General features: G+C 41.1%; 1 long non-coding RNA gene across 1 annotated transcript; it reads right to left on the reverse strand.

Moving 5' to 3' along the window:
* Window positions 1–12,908: 12,908 nt before the first annotated feature.
* Window positions 12,909–14,713, reverse strand: LOC119736945. The gene is made up of 3 exons (XR_005272323.1): window positions 14,281–14,713; window positions 13,394–13,581; window positions 12,909–13,239 (listed from the first exon to the last, which is right to left on the reverse strand). It is a non-coding gene; the product is annotated as an uncharacterized LOC119736945 (long non-coding RNA).
* Between the last annotated feature and the right edge of the window lie 1,942 nt (window positions 14,714–16,655).

Raw genomic sequence — 16,655 nt, forward strand, 5'->3', positions numbered from 1 at the left:
GACCATCTGTAGGTGGTAGTCTAAGTGTGTACCAAGTCTAACGTCGATCGGATTTACGAAAGTGCCAAAGTAGAATGTTTTAAAACGTGTACAAACCCTATGGGGAAAAATGCATCTTTAATGTGACGTAACCCAACACCTGATGACGTCACGATCACAAATTTCTTCTAGGACCATCTGTGGGTGGTAGTTTAAGTGTGTACCAAGTCTGACGTTGATCGGATTTACAAAAGTGCCAAAGTGGAGTGTTTTATAACGTGTACAAACCCTATGGGGAAAAATGCATCTTTAATGTGTCGTAACCCAACACCAGATGACGTCACGATCACACATTTCTTCTAGGACCATCTGTGGGTGGTGGTCTAAGTATGTATCAAGTCTGAGGTCGATCGGATTTACGAAGAGGCCAAAATTTCTTCTAGGACCATCTGTGGGTGGTGGTCTAAGTATGTATCAAGTCTGAAATCAATCGGATTTGAAAAAGTGGCAAAGTGGACTGGTGGAAGAAACGTGTGTTAAACCTATGGAGAAAAAGTCTGAAAAAGGAGAAAAAAAAAAAAACAAAAAAAAAATCTTAACGAAAACAAGAGCTGTTTCGGTGGGTCACCGAAACAGCTAAAAAAAAAATCTTAACGAAAACAAGAGCTGTTTCGGTGTGTCACCGAAACAGCTAAAAAGAAAACTAGAGATGTGTTTGTGGACAAACACAAGCTGTTTCGGATATTCGAAATACTCTGTGCATGTGATGAACAATCAGTGAGGTCACTAAAAATGTCATCTATAACAGCACATTATACGTACATGTCAAGTTATAACCAAATCTAACTAAATATAGGCCAATGAAGAACAAAATGCCCCTTTAAGGGACGTCACATGACATTTGATGATGACATCACATTATTGTTCATCTATAACCCATCTTTGCATTGGTACGATCACGAATTTCTTCTAGGAACATCTGTGGGTGGTAGTCTAAGTGTGTACCAGGTCTAACGTCGATCGCATAATTTACAAAAGTGCCAAAGTAGAGTGTTTTAAAACGTGTACAAACCCTATGGGGAAAAATGCATCTTTAATGTGATGTAACCCAACACATGATGACGTCACGATCACGAATTTCTTCTAGGACCATCTGTGGGTGGTGGTCTAAGTATGTATTAAGTCTGAGGTCGATCGCATTTATGAAGGTGCCAAGGTGGAGTGTTTTAAAACGTGAACAAAACATATAGGAAAAATGTGCATCTTTAATGTGAAGTAGCGTGACAACTGATGACGTCACGATCACGAATTTCTTCAAGGACCATCTGTGGGTGATGGTCTCAGTGTGTACCAAGTGTTACGGCGATCGTATTTACGAAAGTGCCGAAATGGAGCGTTTTAAAACATGTACAAACCCTATGGGTAAAAATGCATCTTTAATGTGACGTAACCTGACACTTGATGACGTCACAATCACGAATTTCGTCTAGAACCATCTGTGGGTGGTGGTCTAAGTATGAATTAAGTTTAAAGTCGATCGGATTTACGAAGATGCCAAACTGGAGTGTTTTAAAACGTGTACACAACATATGGGGGAAAATGCATCTTTAATGTGACGTAACCAGAGACCAGATGACGTCACGATCACGAATTTCGTCTAGAACCATCTGTGGGTGGTGGTCTAAGTATGAATTAAGTTTAAAGTCGATCGGATTTACGAAGATGCCATACTGGAGTGTTTTAAAACGTGTACAAAACATATAGGGGAAAATGCATCTTTAATGTGACGTAACCAGACACTTGATGACGTCACGATCACGAATTTCGTCTAGAACCATCTGTGGGTGGAGTTCTAAGTATGAAGTAAGTTTAAAGTCGATCGGATTTACGAAGATGCCAAACTGGAGTGTTTTAAAACGTGTACAAAACATATGAGGAAAAATGAATCTTTAATTTGATGTAACCTGACACCTGATGACGTCATGATCACAAATTTCTTCTAGGACCATCTGTGGGTGGTGGTCTAAGTAGGTACCAAGTCTGAAATCAATCGGATTTAAAAAAGTGGCAAAGTGGACTGGTAGAAGAAACGTGTGTTAAACCTATGGAGAAAAAGTCTGAAAAAGGAGAAAAAAAAAAAAACTAGAGGTGTATGTCTGTTTGCAACAGAACATAGGGCTTTTCCGCATTATGTTTTTTTTTAAATTAAGGTCATGTTTTTCTGTTTTGTGCAAAACTGTGTGCATTTACGTTTTGTTTAACAAACCTCATTCAAATGGAAATTTGATTTTGGCATATTGCATTTGTCATATATAAAATATATATATAATCACAAGATGACGTCATTATGACGTCACCTCAATATTTATTTGTAACACATCCCGGCATGCCCCCATACCAAGTTTTAACCCAATCTAAATTACTGTTGATGAGATAGGGGCTTAAAATATACAAACGATGACGTCACATGTCTAATGATGACGTCATTGTAACAATACTTGGCAGTGCTCATTATTTTATTGCGGTTTTAGTCTGTACCAAGTTTGAAAACAATCGGATTAATGAAAGTGTTAAATTTTGTAAGCAGAATAAAATTGGCAATATTAAAAAAATCGTAAAAAAAATCTACTGATGACGTCATCGTGACGTATTTCAGATGTTGTGTACTAGTGTTATTATCTACCCACCCACCAAGTTTCAAGACGATCGGACATTCCCTTATATGTTTTTCAAAAAATCGCATTTTTGCTGACGTCATTATGACGTCACACATTTTTCCAAATTTTGTGCATTTATCTATTGCCCAGCGAACCTAATACAAAAAGAATTTTGAATTTATCATATTGCGTTAGTGAGATATGGCTTATAGGTCCAAATCTTCGAAAATCTATATAAAATCACACGATGATGTCATGATGACGTCACCTCAATTTTCGTCTATAACACATCCCGATCTACCTACATACCGAGTTTCAACTCAATCGGACTAACAGTTCTGTAGATATAGGACTTTGTAATATGCACATGAATGATGACGTCACGTGACCCATGATGACGTCATCATGACGTCTATCTTCGCGAACGACCTTTGCTATATGTTCTGTGACTATGTTAAGTTTTGATGTCATATGACTTTGTTTTATGCCAAAAGTGTTTGCTAGAAAAAACGTGCACAAAGTCTATGGCATTTTGGTTGGAAGTCCCAAGAGGAAAAAAAAAAAGAAAAAAGAAAAAAAATTCGTAGAGAAACAAAGGCTTTTCCGCAACTTTGCGGAAAAGCCAAAAAAAAAAAGAAAAAAACAAATCTTAACGAAAACAAGAGCTGTTTCGGTGTGTTACCGAAACAGCTAAAAACTAGACGGACGTTGTGTTTGTAGGTAAACAAACACCGAGCTGTTTCGGTGTTTTTTCTGTCTTTGAATGAAAAAGATTGACGTGGCCATCGGCGGCTATCGAACCCAGAACCTTTGTGTTGAGATTCTAAGTTTTTGCCGTGTGTGCCAAGTGTGTGAAGTCGATTTATGTCAAGACGTCCTAAATCCACGTGGTTCAATGTGTGCGCAGTCCTCTTTTCTTTGCGTTTGGGAACGGGTGCGCGTGCAAAGCGTAGGAGGGTGATTCCATAAATTTAGGGTCCAATTTTGGTGTCCGAGTTACATCTGACTTGTGTAAGATTTTGTAATTCAGGACACGTCTCTGATTCTTAGAGTATTTATGTAAAGCAAACTACCTGGTAAACAAATGAAAAATAGTGTGATTCATTTTTATTGACACTTAAATGGCAAACTAGAATGATTTTGTTCCCACATGGTAGGCAATGGGCATGGTTGTGCAATGGGGGGGGGGTGCTTCTATGTGAATATTGTATTCTTTACATGTAGTTTACTAAGCACCTCTGATTTTTTTAAACGCTATCAGCCTACATGTATATGACTGCCCAGATCATCACTTGGTATCCAGTTTTGCCCTTCTCTGATGATATCCTTTTATCCCCGCCCCCTGCATTCGTCACATGACTGTCTCCTTTTAACTGCACACATTGATTCCTCAGATTGTATGTAATTTTGCCCCTCGAAATATAATCCTGACAATCTCGAACGTTTCATTATAGGTAGATCATTTAAAACACTAGAGGGCAGAAAACAACTTTAACAGTTCCACAGTTGTGTGCGAGGTCTGACAAGAATACAAAACATCTTGGAAAGAATTCCGTATACGGACTCCAGTTATTTTCCTAGATATGACTTGAAAAGTACCAAAAGTTGTAAATCTGACGAAGAAACGGAAATTTAGGAGGGGAAAAATTCAAGATTTCTTTAAAAATACTTTGACGTTTCCTGTCATGGCCCATAGAGGTGGAGGCTTATACGGAATTCTTTCCAGTGTTCCTAACGTGGCGCACTTGAACAAATCCCCAAAAATCCCACATTAACATTTAAGAAATTCTTTAAAATTGTTAACTTATGATAAATCATGATTATCCCAACTCACAAACCCAACTACAAGTTTGTCACATTTACGTAAGCCGCATAAATCTGTGGCATCATGACTGTACTGCGTAGAGTGCGCGGGGACCTGGCCAGCTGAAGGGCGGCAAGGCATGCACGCGCATGCTGTCAAAATGTCAAGTTGGATAACGGTCGAGTTGTCCGACCCCATGGGTACAAAGCCTATGGAGAAAACAACGTGCACAATGCTTATGGAGAAAAGAACGTGTACAAACTCTATGGAGAAAAGAACGTGTACAAACCCTATGGAGAAAAGAACGTGTACAAAACCTATGGAGAAAAGAACGAGTACAAACCCTATGGAGAAAAGAACGTGTACAAACCCTATGGAGAAAAGAACGTGTACAAACCCTATGGAGAAAAGAACGTGTACAAACCCTATGGAGAAAAGAACGTGTACAAACCCAATGGACAAAAAATACACCTTTAATGTTACGTAACTTGACACTTGATGACGTCATGATTACTCATTTCTTCTAGGACCATCTGTGGATGGTGGTCTAAGTTTGTGCCAAGTCTGAGGTTGATGCTATTTAAGAAAGTGCCAAAGTGCCCTTGCTAAAGAAAAAACGTGTACAAACCCTATGGAAAAGAGTCTGAAAAAGAAAAAAAAAATTAAAACTAGAAATGTGTTTGTGGACAAACACAATCTGTTTCGGATATTTGAAATACTCTGTGCACGTGATGAACACTTGATGAAGTCACTTCGAATGTCATCTGCCAAGTGAAAAGTCAATCAGACATACAGTGCCAAAGTACATGGTTTGAAGAAAAACGTGTACAAAACCTATGGGGAAAATGCATCTTTAATGTGAAGTAACCTTACACCTGATGATGTCACGATCACAATTTTTTTCTAGGACCATCTGTGGGTGGTAGTCTAAGTGTGTACAAAGTCTAATGTTGATCGGATTTACCAAAGTGCCAAAGTAGAATGTTTTAAAACGTGTACAAACCCTACGGGGAAAATGCATCTTTAATGTGACGTAAACCAACACCTGATGACGTCACGATCACAAATTTGTTCTAGGACCATCTGTGGGTGATGGTCTAAGTGTGTGCCAAGTGTAAAGTCCATCGAATTTATGAAAGTGCCAAAGTGGAGTGTTTTATGAAAACGTGTACAAACCCTATGGGGAAAATGCATCTTTAATGTGACGTAACCTGACACCTGAGGATGTCACGGTCACGAATTTCTTCTAGGGCCATCTGTGGGTGATAATCTAAGTATGTATCAAGTTTGAGGTCGATCGGATTTACCAAGAGGCCAACGTGGAGTGTTTTAAAACGTGTACAAAACATATGGGGGAAAATGCATCTATAATGTGACGTAACCCGACACCTAATGACGTCACGGTCACGAATTTCTTCTACAACCATCTGTGGGTGGTGGTCTAAGTATGTATCAAGTCTGAGGTCGATCGGATTGACGAAGAGGCCAAAGTGGAGTCTTTTAAAACGTGTACAAAACATATGGGGAAAAATGTATCTATAATGTGACGTAACCCGACACCTGATGACGTCACGGTCACAAATTTCCTCTAGGACCATCTGTGGGTGGTGGTCTAAGTATGTACCAAGTCTGAAATCGATCGGATTTAAAAAAGTGGCAAAGTGGACTGGCTGAAGAAACGTGTGTTAAACCTATGGAGAAAAAGTCTGAAAAAAAAAGAAAAAAAAAAGAAAAAAAAAATCTTAACGAAAACAAGAGCTGTTTCGGTGTGTCACCGAAACAGCTAATAAAACTTTAACGAAAACAAGAGCTGTTTCGGTTGTAACCGAAACAGCTAAAAAAAAAGAAGAAGAAAAAGAAGAACTTTTTTTTTTGACTTTTCCAATGAAAACTTTATTTCAATTGAAAACATATCCAGAAGACTAAATACAAAGCAACAAAAAACAATTACAAATAAAAGATTGGTATACTAAATTAGTAACATAAAATAACAAAATTATAAAAAAAACACAATTATTTTTATGACGAACAATTATCTTTGTAAAGTAAACACGAAAATGTAAATGAAAAACTTTAAGAAATTATCATTATTATTACAAAAGCCATTAAAGACAACAAAAGAACAAAACAAAAACTCTTTTACATTAAGTTAGGTTGGAAGGTGGGAAGGGGAGCCACCGGCTTCTCAGGATGTGAGTGCATATGCACCCACTACCAGCGCCCTAATGGAGGAAGGAAAAGGGAAGGGGATAGGACTGGGGAAAAGGGGGGGGGGAACAAAAGTGAAAGTAAAAGAAAGCTAGATCAGCCATGTTATCTCATAATTTGATACAGTGAACAGAGAGTTGTTGATAGACCATCTTTTTAAGAAATCCTGTGGTTTGCCGAATTGCCGATGAGATGAAAGTAGTTATGATCAATGATGATTTTGTTTTTTAGGCGATAATTCTAGATGAGTAGTGGGTTTGAGAAGTGTGTGGTACGGTACGACCAGTAGATGATGTTTTTGAGGCTGACGATCAGAAAATTTCCGAGATCAACCGCCTCCCTGTGGTGTCTCCTGGCGTGGGGGATTAGTGTCCAATACACGTTGAAGTCAAGATTCAGATCAGGAGGAAGTCTGCTGAGAAGAGTGTGGAGTTGATTGAGAGCCGGTTGGATTGCTGGGCAGAGGATGAAAAGATGATTGACGGTGCCTCTTTCTCCGCACCAACCGCATTCTGAAGGAATTTCTGGATTGAGGTGATGAAGAACCTTGAGGGACGGAAGAACATTGTGGAGGAGTTTAGATTGAACGTCACCCTCTTTCTTTGAGGTAGGTAGTCTGTAGATCAGTTTCCACTGAATGGGGTGAGATTCTTCGAAGAATCCAATACGATGCCAGTGTGTGAGAGTAGCAGGTGGAAGAGAGTTGACGTGGTGGTTTTGAATGCCGTATAGGTGTTTCGATGGGAGAGAGAGTCCGTTTAAGTCAGGAGAGATAAGGCAGTCAAAATTAAGTTTTTGAAGAGGCGGGGCGTTGCGTAGAAGATCGGGAGAGGCGAGACTGCCAGAATGGTTGAAAATAGCAGGAAACTTGGAGAGAACAGAACGGTGAAGATGGTGCAGTTCCATTTGGATGAGCCGCAGAGATGGTGGGCGTGGTTGAAGGGGTTTCATTGCAAGCTCTTCAGCATCCAGCCAACGACCACTGTTGGGGTCTACAAGTTGCTTGACGGTTTTGATCCCCCGCGCCAAGAGACGTACGGGAGGGGCGTTCTCGTCAGCGGCATGAGAAAGGAGGAGACAGTCGAGGGGAAGGTTTATAACATGGCTGATAGAGTCTGGTGGTATGACTAATTGAGCTCCAGAGGCCGTCCAAGCACGCATGAGCTCACTGTAGAAGCAGGTAAGGCTAGTTTGAAATTTGGGGTTGATGTCTACGAGAAAGAGGCCGAAACCGAAGTTAAGTTTTTTGTACTGTCGGAGAAAATTATCTACCATAATGTAGGCGGGATGACAACAATGACTGAGGTAGCGTTGGATAACGGAAAAGCGAAAAGTTAATATGCGTGCTTGGAGGCAGGTAAGACCTAATCCCCCTTTGTCGGGTTTCTGGAAAAGACATTGTTTAGTAAGAAGGTGTATTTTATTTTTTGTGGTGGCATGGGTGGCTTGTGCGTAAAGCGCTCGCCTCTCACCAAGGTGACCACGGTTCGAATCCTAGCCGCGGAGGTGAGTAGAGTTGTGCGTTGGTTCTCTCCTGTGCCACGAGGGTTTTTCTCCGGGCCCTCCGGTTTTCCTCCCTCCGGAAAAATCAAACAGTTTCGATCTCAGGCTGTGCTCCGTGGTCATATATGGGTCGATGTGGCCGGCAGCCATAGGCGCCTTTACGTGCCAGCGGCCCGACCACGTTGTAGCCGCGTCCTTCGCAATTCAGCGTACCAGCTGCGAGTAAGGATGATTAGCCTCCCAAATTATTGTTATAGTTAATATTATTTGACCCGACGATATTGACGAGCATTTCTTGAAGTTTTTTTCAGACTGAGTCTGGCGGGGAAAGGACGGTGAGGCAGTGAAAAATGTTGGAGGCCGCAAGTTGGTTGGCAATGAGTATTTTTCCTTTGAAGGAGATGGAATGACAGAGAGATTGCCAACGGGAGAGAGTTTGATTAAGCTTCTCTTTGCATTTAGTCCAGTTTAGTTGATTGTACTTGTTGCTGTTACCAAGATGAACTCCAAGAAACGCTAATCCCTCGTTATTCCAACGAAAACCGAGGGGTCTATCATTTCTTCTAATCCAAGATCCGACCCATAATCCCTGAAATTTATCATAGTTAAGTCTAGCAGCAGAGGCTTGACTAAAGAGGTTATACACTTAATTGATAATTTTAAAGCCGGCGTCAGCAGTGATAAAGATGGAGATATCATCTGGGTATGCCGAGTCCGAGCAGTATTTGTTGGTGCCTGGAAGGAGAAAGCTGTTTTGATTGAGGTTGTTTCTGAGCGAGTTTATAAAAGGTTCTATGGCTATGGAGTATAGCAGTCCCGATAGAGGACAGCCTTGATGGATGCCCTTTTCGAAAGGGAAAAGAAATGGTTAAAGAGCCGCAAATGTTGATTAGGCTCTCAGCGCCACTGTACAGAAGATTGATGAAGGACAGGAAACGTTCACCAAATTCCATGGCTCTCATTGTGTTGAAAAGGTAGCAGTGGTCAACATTATCAAAAGCTTTCTTTTGATCAAGATTGACCACGGCTAAGGGAAGGTCATTAAAGTTGGAGTGATCAATAACATCTCTGATCAAGTTAATGTTATCATGCACAGTGCAACCAGGAACACAGTAAGATTGATCCTGATCTACAATGGTACCAATACACTGCTTCAGTCTACCTGCAAGTAACTTGGCAAATATTTTATAGTCCGTATTCAGAAGAGAGACGGGGCGCCAATTGGCTATGTCGGAGAGGTCGCCTTTCTTAGGGAGAAGGGTAATAATAGCTTTGTGAAATGAGTGCGGTAGCGATCCGTTTTCTATTGCGAAATTGAGGACAGAATGAAGGTCTTCTTTAAGAATAGGCCAGAAAGATTGCAAAAATTCTGAGGTGAGTCCGTCTATTCCGGGAGTTTTGTCTTTGCCAAGTTGCTTGACGGCGAAGTCGAGCTCCTGTTGGCTTAGAGGAGCATCGAGATCTTCCGTATCAATCGGATCAAGTTGATGCAAACTAGACAGTAGAGGTTCAAGAGCGCCCTCATCGACAGGCCCACGGCTATACAGAGATTTATAGAATTTGTGGATGTGAGCTTTGATCTCAGCAGGGTTTTCAGTGACGGTGCCGGAATCCAGACGAATATTTTGAAATAGTTTTAGATTGAGACCTGCTTTTCTCCAACTTGAAAAAGTAAGAGGAGCTTGAGTCCGTTTCATTTACGTGTTTGAAACGTGACCTCATGAGGGCACCTCGAACCTCATGTTTAAGAATAGTATTAAGTTCATTTCTTCGCTCTTTATCTTGCCGAATTTCGGGTGTGAAGTCTGGCGCAGATTGAAGATTATCGATCCGTTGATTGATAGTTAACAGAGAATTGCGTTTGTTTTGGGCCATTTGGGTGGCATACATTTGAGTAATGGATTTAATTTGAACTTTTCCAAAGTCCCACCAGGTGGAGACATTTGGAAAATCTGGCTTCTTTTGTTGCCAGTCGGTCCAAAATAAGTGGATGATTTCTCTGTAGTTCAGGTCCTCAAGGAGAGAGTTATTGAAATGCCGATATGCGCTCCCCCGAAGTTTAGGGTTAGGTAGATTAATAGTGAGGGAGACAGCAGAGTGATCAGAGAGAGAACAAGGTATTATTTTACAGGAACGGGTAGAAAAAAGGAGGCTCGCAGGAATGTAAAAACGATCAAGCCTAGCTTTAGACATTTTGTTGACGCTTGAGGGATTATCTCTATGCCAGGTGTATTTTTTGTCAACTGGGTTTTGTCTGCGCCAGACGTCATACAAAGAGAGGCTATCAACAGCTTCTTTGAGAGCCAGGGCTATTTTGGGGCGATGCTCGGTCGGCATACTCAGACGGTCTAACAATGGATTGAGTGTGCAATTAAAGTCACCACCAACAATAATGGCACCGTCGCTGTAGCCTTGGTCAATGCTCTCGTAGCCTTGGTCAATGCTCTCGTCGTTATTCGTCCCGTACGCGGTCAATCATCGGCATATATCCTCACGCGCTATGCACATGCATGTAAAATTACAGCGCGAACAGCGACCTCACGCGGCCAGTATTTTTATATGCAAATCAGTTGGGGACAATCGAGAGCCTTGGTTCAATCGTCCATGTGAGGTTTTGGGGTGGTGCTCATTATGTTAATAGCCTAAGCTGACCTTAAATGTCGTTTTCTTATTGGTCGATCGTTGCGTGGAAACTTGCATAGTGAAACGTGGCACCGTACATAATCCATACACGTACACGTTGTGTGTCTCTGCACACGGCACCAATGCACAAAAATTGCGGTTCCTGTCACGTCCGCAAAAGGCGAATAGCCGCAAATAATTTGATGACGTCCGGATTTACCAAGTTGTGATTGGACACTCCACATATTAGCCCCACCTACACTTATCTGTATTCGCATACGAGGTCGTGCGCTAGGAATCCAGCGCAAATAAAGAAACACATAAGCTTTTGCCGACGATTGAACCAAGGCTCGAGATCGTCCTCAACCGATTTGCATAAAAAAATAGTGGCCGCATGAGGTCGCTGTTCGCGCTATATTTTTACATGCATGTGCGCGTGAGGATATATGCCGACGATTGACCGCGTACGGGACGAATAACGACGAGAGCATTGACCAAGGCTACCATCGCTGATGCACTCAACGTGCCGATTGAAGCTACGAATGGCTCTTAAGAGTATGTCCACGAGAGGACCATGCAGACCGTGACAAGATGGGGGTCGGCGGATTTGGTTAAAATTTGGGGGGTAGGTGGGTCATAGGTAGCCTTGAGGTTGTACAAAATATTTGGCCAATCTGACCTCCGTAGCAGAAAAAAGAGCCAAAAATGTGTTTTTATTAGTGAAAAATGGTGATTTTCATGATTTTGGGGTACAAACGTTTAAACGCTTGCTGCTCAACAGGGGAAAGCAGCAGAGAGATGAAATTTGCAGGGTCCTGAGGTTGTATCCTTACCTAAAACCAGGTACTCAAAATTTAGAAAAAAATTGCTCTTAGGAGGTAACGGCACTCAGGGTACCCCCAAAGTTGAGTCATAAAAATAGCGATCTTTAAGTCGCCGTAGCGTCATTAGTGCAGGTCTTTGAACAATGACACTCAGGTGAAAGAGAGTTCTTATCATGGTCTTTAAGTATCAAGAATAAAAACATTGTCAGCAGTTTTTAGTATAAAATGGCAGGAGTCTGTTTCACCCCTATTTTTCGCTAGTAAAGGGGCGGGGAGGGGCATACAGTGCCCCCCCCTTTCTGTATTTTCAAAAGTCGACAACCAATTTTCATGAAGTTTGCTACCAAGTTTTATATTTCCAATTTGTAAATAATGACGTCAAAAATGTTTTTAAAAATCTTTAACAGAGGTTTTTTATTTTGCACCTTTTTGGTCAAAAAGTGTATTTTTCACATAATTTTTGTCTTTTTTGCTTGAATGTTATGAAAAATGGCAAACGTGTATATTTTTTCATGATCAATCAAATTAAAACCTATTTTAATACTGGAGACGCCATAAGGGGTGCTATAATTCCTTAATTTATCCCATTTTTAGGGTTGGGGGTTCACTTTAAATCAATATACCCTGCCCGATTTGTGGCAGAGGGAGTCCCCACAAATGTTCCTATACTCAACACACACTTGTCTTTTTGTTAACAGAAGTATCCCCCAATAGTCATCTAAAGAATTCCTGAGATTACCAGAACACAATGAAGACACAATGGGGGTGGGGGTTACACCCTGCCGCATATCGTGCACCAAATGTGGGAATGATGAGGCTTGGATGACAATGTTGTTATTTTTTGGCATGTTAATGTAACCCGAAAAATTAATAAACTTGGAAAATAATAAATTGAATGAGAAAAACGCTAAATGTTGGGGTACTCGTTGTCAAAAATGAGATAGACCTAGATGGGGTAGGAACAAGTAGAGAGGAATTTGAATAAATTGAAACAATGACAAACACATTTTTAGAAAGACCAAAAAAGACATAAATCTTATTCTCGATCATAACCCCATCTAAAAACACGTTAAAATTGTGCAGCAGCAGAATTCCAGTCAAACCAGTGAGTTTGGCGGTTTTGAAACATCATCTTATATTGAAAAAAAAAACTTTTTCATTTTGCCGACGCGCATGGCTACGGCGACGCGCGCGCATACCAGAAACCGGAGACTTTTTTTTTTGGCCTAAAGGAGGAGAACATGGAACCACTAATGCAAAAATGTTGGTAAAAAAGGATGCAATAAAAAAAATGAAAACGGGCATTACTATCAAAATTTTGACCACTTTGTGATGATTCAGCAGTTGTTTCACCGATTGTAATCTTCATGAGCCCATCTTCTTGACGTGGTGCTAAACAATGAAGAACTAGACCAAAGGCTTCCTTTGCCTTCCTTCTATAATAATGGATGGTGCTATCAGATGCTTCTTCTAATGACAGATGAAGCTGCCCATCAACAGCAGACATTCCACCCTGAGTAAGGAAAGTGTTCAGGGATTGCAGCTCCACATTCTTTGGTCAGGGGGTTGGAGCCCAAGAAGAGGCAAGTGCACCTACATCCTAAGTAATATCTCCATCAGTTGATGAGGACTCAGATGTATGCTAGAAATAATCATGAGAAAATAAAAACAGTGAGATGCGTGCTACATATAGGGTTGAAATACAAATTGATGTACTCAAAGAAGAGTGCTTACAATTCATCTGTGATAAATGAGATGCAATATGTCAAGGTCCATTCTTAGTTCACTCTCTTTACCTCATGAACTGAAGTGCACGCTGTGTCGGTGGGTTGGAGAGATGGTACACCAGCCGGCGATGTGAAATCACTGATTGTACACTGATGCTCTTCTTGTTCCTTAGAGAGCACATCGCTAGATGGTAATTGTTCCGCTGTCTGGTGCGTAACTGCTTGTTTGTGCTAAGATAGACAACCTCTACAGATACCTGAAAGTCATATGAACAGTGAAAATTAACAAAGTGTTAAGGCCGCAGCAGGCTTAATATTTTTTTAAAGTAAAAGATATAAAGCGGGGCGTATGTAGCCAACAATATTGAGCAATAGATGCCTTGAACAAAACCCATGTCATAAATTCCCCCCCCCCAAAAAAAAAAAAATGAAAAATAAGAAATCTTCTTTTATTATTTTATATTGCCTGTATTTAATTGCACTTATTACTTTTTCTTTTCTGATGTGGCTGTCTCTGGCGGATTTGTATAAAAGGGGAAACAAATCTGAAATTGTTCTTTAAGTTGTAAATGGTCTGAGTCACATCTCGTGAATAAAAGTAAAAAAAACAATGTAAGTGAAAAAAAAATATGTTTTATTCCCCAAACTGCGCATGTTCAGTGCAGTTCCAACTTTCTTTATATAAAACAAAATAAATTCAAAATCCAGCTCCGGCTAAATATCCACCATGTGTGTCCACTGCCGAAAACCATGTGTGTGGTCCAGAGCTGTGACAATCAGTATTAATTTTTCACACAATAATACATTTCACTGGTCCCAAGTCAACTGCATGATAAGGGATTTAATTGATATAACCTACCCAGGAACAAAGTCAGTTGATCAGAAATGGACCATGACCATGATTAATTCATTTCAATTTTCAAAAATGTATTTTTGTTTGATTTCTGTCTTCTCACCTGTTCCTACAGTGATCAGGGTACCCCATCGATCAAACATCTATGATCTCACGGCTAGTTGCTTTATTCACACCACGGAATGGTTTGCCTTTCCCTCTATGGAGTGGATGACAACATTTCCTTGATGATGTCCAACTCAACCCTAACTTGTATCTATGCGCTGGACGTATTGTCTTATCAGTGTATGCATCGACGTCGAACAAACCACAAGGCAGGAGGATCAGTTTCCACTCGACATTCACATCATATGCAGCGACTTTCCACTTCTGCAAATGGCTCCGCGTCTTTTGTGCATCGATTAAGTTGCACTGTATTTAGTTCGCGCAGATAAGAGGGATTTACACCACATTCGATGGCTTTGCTATACTCAAAATTACTAAAATTACATTGCAGCCGCACAGACGGGATGTCCATGGCTGCCATTTTGACGGTAACGTAATGCGAGGGCGCCCTCTTTCTACCGCGCGCTAACTGGGTGGGCGGCAACAGGACGTTCCCCTCCTACCGGATCAGTGCGCACCACCAAAGGTAGCCCACTCACCCACCCACCCAATAGGTGAAGTCTGCAAAACGTAGATTTTGTTACGCTCTTACAACAATTCCTGCAAAATGTCAATAAAGGGCAACCAATTGCACTAGGAACTGTCTAGGGGGCTATGTAAGTTTGGTCTTGAAAATTAGGAATTTTTCAACTTTGTTGACCGTGAGCAAACAAAAACAAGAAGAGCTGACAGTTTTTTATTTTTTCTTATTGTAGTCGGATATCTGAACTATATTTCCTCCAAGTTTGTTGACTCTCAGCCCTGCATTAATTAAGTTATGGTTTACCGCGTAAAGGACTTCATTTCGTAATAGAGCTGATACGTGTTTTTTTTACGCCTATATCTCCGCAGTGAATGCTTGCATATCAAAGATTTATATTTCATCGTTTAGAGGAGATTAAACCCTTTCTTTGATATGTAGGTCGACAGTAAACGATTTAGTTTAAGGGTATAAACGAGGCTATATCTTTACACCAGAAACAACACATATTTACTCCCCGGAAGTCACCCTTTTTGCTCAAAATTGTTGGTGCCCCGTACTCGGCCACCGTGTGATTATTTATCGAGCTACTCCACCGAGTGGTATCGTCTCAGGTGGGGATCAAATGGCCAAGATTTGAACTTAATTCGCTGACCCCCCACCTTGTCGATTTTTCAGGATTTTGCATGGTCTTCTCATAAACGCACACTTAAGGCACTATTGTCATTTTGAGGAATGTTGAAGTTATAGAGATTATAAATAGCATTGTTAAAATTAATTTTGACAAAAATGATGTGTCCTTCGAAAATGATGCGAGTATTGACGACATCAAGACATTTCTTAGTGAGAACAGTGACCCCTGATCCACGTGTAGGACTTGGGTTGCAAAGAGGGGTGTAGTCTGACCAAATATTCCAGCAGGAACATTTGGCAGTGAGGTTGTAGGTTTCTTGGAGTAAAACAATATCAGGATTATTAGCAATATGTTTAATAAAGGTTTGGAAAGAGGCGTTTCTTGTGGGGTCAGAACAACCTCCAGTGTTAAGCAAGATCAGCGACAGTGCCATCAGAAGGGGAAGGGAAGTGTAAAACCTCAAATCCATAGCAGAGAGAAAAGGACAAACTATAATTCAAGTTTTTTTATCAGTTTTTGAATTCTCTGCTGCAAGCCTTTTTGAAGCAAAGGACTGTTACGGAGTGGTTTTAGTTGCTTAACGAGTCCCGGGATGTTTGATGTGAATTTTTTTAGCCACAAACATCGTTTTTTTACTGGACTTAACAGTTGTTTTAAACTTCAGTAAGTTATCAGGGGATAGTGGACCACTTGACGCGGGAAGTCCGGCAGAGACGAGGATGTTTTCGTCAGACTGCGTGTCCTCCCAGGATATGGACTCCGTGTCAGTGCCCGTTTCAGAGGCAGGGGTGGATAATGTGGATGTGGTAGCATCAAGGGCTTGTGAGACGCTCGGAGTGTCGCGAATAGATGTGGTTTGGGTGTCAATTGACATTGGGGAGGAAACTTTCTTCGCTAATTTCCTCATGGACGTTGGGGATGATAACGGAACAAAACGGGAACGTTCGGTGATGGGCTCAGGAGTGAGTTGTTTTCGTTTGGAGACGGTTTCAGAAAACAAACGGGTGGGGTGCCCCAGATGTAAGTAGTGGAAGTCTTGGTGGGGGATTTGGAAGCAGAAGACTTGGTGTAAGGCGCGGCTGGGGATGCAATTGAATTATTGGGAGCACCAGGAGCATTTGCAATAGAGTCATGGGAAGTGCTGGAATTGGTATTTGAGCGGGTGGACCGTTCGAGATGTGTGCGTGTAGCTGACGCACTGGCTGCAGCACCTGATGAG

This window comes from Patiria miniata, unplaced genomic scaffold (genome assembly GCF_015706575.1).
Source record: "Patiria miniata isolate m_02_andy unplaced genomic scaffold, ASM1570657v1 HiC_scaffold_3, whole genome shotgun sequence".
NCBI classification, from domain to species: Eukaryota; Metazoa; Echinodermata; class Asteroidea; order Valvatida; family Asterinidae; genus Patiria; species Patiria miniata.